Source organism: Limulus polyphemus, unplaced genomic scaffold, assembly GCF_000517525.1.
Source record: "Limulus polyphemus unplaced genomic scaffold, Limulus_polyphemus-2.1.2 Scaffold693, whole genome shotgun sequence".
In the NCBI taxonomy this organism is placed as follows: domain Eukaryota; kingdom Metazoa; phylum Arthropoda; class Merostomata; order Xiphosura; family Limulidae; genus Limulus; species Limulus polyphemus.
Genome location: NW_013666303.1, coordinates 84,065 through 88,426, shown reverse-complemented (window position 1 = coordinate 88,426; position 4,362 = coordinate 84,065).

Here is a 4,362-nt window from a genome sequence, read left to right as displayed (position 1 = left end):
CGATGTTCTCTTTAACACCTTCCACACGTGCATACGTTTTTCCAATAAACATGTTGTTGCAGTGAACGAAAACATGGTAATCTGATAGTGCCATATCTGGAGAATATGGTGGGTGGGGGAGAACTTTCCAACCCAACTCCATAATCTTGTGTTGCGTCAAACGTGCCACTTGTGAACGTGCACTGTCGTGGAGAAGAACACCTTTCCGATTGACGAGTGAAGGACGATTATGATGAAGGGCTTGATTTCAACGTTCCAGTTGCTGACTATAGATTTCTGCATTGACAGTTGGCTGTGGATTGAGGAGTTCGAAATGAATTACTCCTTTGATATCCCACCAAATGCAAAGCATCACTTTCTATGGATGGAGTCCAGGTTTTGTAGTCGGAAATGTTTTTTTTTTTTTTTTTCTGTCTAGGACTGAGGCATTGTCTTTGGCGTTTAATATTCGCAAAGATAATCCATTTTTCATCACCGGTGACAATTCTGTCAAAAAATGGTTCACGCGCATTACGCGCCAGAAGAGACGAAACAACGTTCACACGTTAGAAACGATGGTCATTGGAGAGTTTGTGAGGTACCAAACTACATTCTTTATGGAGTTTTCCCACATTCCTTAGATGTTTACGCATTGTTTCATGATAGACATACAATTTCAGAGCCATTTCACGAGTTTGTTACGTTGGGTTAAATTCAACAGGCGTCTTCAGATCATCAATACCAATTCCAACATGTCGGTCCCTGCCATCACAGTTTTAAAGGCTAAAGTCATCTGAAGTAAATTTGCTGAATCCAAGTTGACACTTTGATATTCTTTGTGGCTACAGAGGCGTTGTTTCCATGAATCAAAATGTATTTAAATGCTGTTAAGTATGAAACTCAGACACTGTTAAGTGTCACACTCAGACACTTTGTATTTATGTATTTAAATTTTCTCAGAAATAAATATAATAGAAAACGGTGCTCTGTATATCATCCTACCTCCGAGTACGGGGCAAGTTGACATGGACGAAATTAAATCAAATAACTTTATATTGACATGTTTATTGCACATTAAAGTAAATTAAATAAAAGAACACTTTAACTGTTTCTCACCGTAATGCCTACAAACAAAGTTTGGAATTGAAAGTTTAGAAATCATATCACAAGAAAATAATGAAGAAGATGCAAGAATTTTAATTAATTTTTCAGTATTTAAAAATGAATCAAAATGTATTTAAATATTTTTATTTTATATCTATCTTTGTTTTCACAGCATAAAGAAATACATGCAAATTTCTCACTGTGGGGCTGGTTGACACGCGTGTCAATTTGCCCTAAGTGAAACGTGTCAATTGCTTCAAGTCGCCATTTTGCTAGAAATAATTTGTTTGCGTTGTCCCAGTCATGCTTATAAACAAACTTATGTACCATTATATAGCCGAAAGAATGCACTCTCAAAAATTATGTAACTTAAATTCTCTTAACAAAGTGTTTAATATTACATAACAAAATATTTGCAGTAGATAATATTTATTTATGTGAAAATATAAATTTATACTCTGACAAAGGCTTCCAATCACAATGAAGCTAAAACAGCAAGTGACACGTGTTCGGATGTGTCAGTCGTCAGTCATGATATCACAGCTACCAACTTCAACATATGAAAGTTATCACCTGTGCCCAACCATCCCCGTTCTTCTGTATGGGGCCCGGCATGGCCAGGTAGTTAAGGCACTCGACTCGCAATCTGAGGGTCGCGGGTTCGAATCCCTGTCACACCAAACATGCTCGCCCTTTCAGTCGTGGGGGCGTTATAATGTGATGGTCAATCCCACTATTTGTTGGAAAAAAGTAGCCCAAGAGATGGCAGTGGGTGGTGATGACTAGCTGCCTTCCCTCTAGTCTTACACTGCTAAATTAGGGACGGCTAGCGCAGATAGCCCTCGTGTAGCTTTGTGCGAAATTCAAAAACAAACAAACAAACAATCTTCTGTATGGAAACATATTACGTATTCACAGAAGTCATAGGAATACAATCAAATGTATGCATTATTTTAATTATTAAATTATTCCTGTGAAAGTTTTTACTGTTTGTATTTATCTAGTGGCAGGTGTTACGAGAGCGATGGTTAAGTAAATATGTAAGATATGCTTAAATAGTATTAAATTTTTGTCACTCTTTCTAGTCATGTATTTTGTATAAAATTAATTACCACTTAGTTTCTGTTTTTTTATAGACTTTTTTTCCTTTCTATTATCATATTTATGAAACTGAAGGTATGATATTAAAGAACAATATTGTTCCAATTATTGAATTTCAAAGTAGCCAAAACAACATCAAGTTCTGTAGAAAATGACCCTATAAAATCATTTTTTTCGTGATTTAGTAGTTATATAAGCAATTACAAAACAAAATCTATTCAAGAACATTCCGGTGTAAAATATCATAAAAAATAATTGAAAACGATCGTGGGGTATAATTTTGATCTTGTGAAAAACAACAAACAACACCTCCATTTATAGCAGAATTCAAATTACTCCATGTCTCTAATACTGATTTTATGCAACAACATACACATGATATTAAACTCACAATATCCACGTTTAAACTTTCAACAGTATTCAACGAGTGATGCATCAACCTATTTCATTTAATTTGAGCCTGAATTTGTATTAATTGAAAAAAAATGTGTTTCATTAAAACGTATTCGCACATTTACTTCCGTATTTTATACTGCCTGATGGAATGTTCTTGCTCAGACTTCAAGGTTTTATTCAATGGTGCTGATGTCAGAACTCTAGAGGCTAAAGGAACTACTATTATTTAGTGTTTAAAATAAACTTTGAACATTAGTCAGCCTCCTGGCGGAAAGTATAATGAATGTCTGTGGCAATTTGTGAAACATTCTGTACCATCCAAACTTTCTTGAATAAAACCCATGATTCTCAATGTTTCTATAGTTTTTGAAATATAATTTTTAAATATGGGTTTTTCTTAATAATCGCCCCGTATCAAATAAATAATAATATAAAAAACCTAACTTCTAGTATCTGACACGCTGGTCCAAAAATGAAAAACAACTACGAAGAGTGAAACTTATAGGTGACAGAGACAAGCAATGGTGGGAAAAGGATTAATACACAAGACTTACACATGAGCTAACTATGAAATAGAACAAGGCCTAACAGTTATCCATCAGCTCATCAAAGCTGTTACGAACACAACAACTTATATAAGTCTTGCATATTAAATGATTAAAATATGAAAAACAATATAATATGTAAATGAAATATCCAAGATACTAGATGCCTAGAAATAGAGATATCTGTTACATTTATCACCCTTTTGACTGTAAAAATACTCATACACTGAAATATCTTAAAGTCAGGAAAAGCGATATACATCTTACTTCGTTACTTTTATTTTCAATTGTTCGCAAGTACTTTGAGTTTACTTGAATTTGATCATGACATAACAAGAAACCTCAACATGATACTTTAGTTTCATATAGTAAACGGTACAATTGTGTGTTATGAGATCGAAAAGCACGAAAGTAGACTGTGAAGTTTTATATCACTAAACATTTTAGCGTGGAGAAAAAAATATTTTTTAAATTAAATATTTTGTTCTCTTACTAGTATGAATATCTGTTATATATAGATATAGGATATTTGTAGAGAGTAAAGAACATTTCCGGAACCAGTTCAACACTATAGGAGATTTTGTTTTGTTATTTGGTTTCACCTTGTTCAGGGTTAATAATAATGGTGTTATTCTTTGAAACTGATCTGACTCAGTGATAAGTGGAAATCCAATAATACACTGGTTTCTCTTTTCTTTTATGCTCCCAGAAATACAGCTTGGATGATAAGGAAAAAAAAAAAAACAACAACAACAACATTATTTCAAAATGGTAGTTTGTGTTTCCGTTTTAATGATTTTGACCATGACAAGACAAGACGAGAAACGCCATCACGTAATTCATCTCCATATTGGAAATATGTTATATTCAATTATTTGTAAGATTTTTAAGCAGAAAAACCTACAGAGCAAACTACTAAGAACTAGTTATGAATATCAAAGTGTTGTAGGTCCTAGAAACAAGACTTCATAAAATAGACATGTAATCTAAGTAAAATAGACGTATTCTACTACAAAGTTAACAGTTAAATATATATATATATATATACACACACACACACACGTGTATATTTATATACACACACATATATATATATACATAATGTATTGCTCCTTTCGGGGAATTACTGGTATCGTTGGGAAATATATTTTGTTAAAATATTTCATAATAATTATTTATATCTACTGACAGCGCAAGCTCATAGCACGTATGAATCCACGTGACATAAACAGCCAAT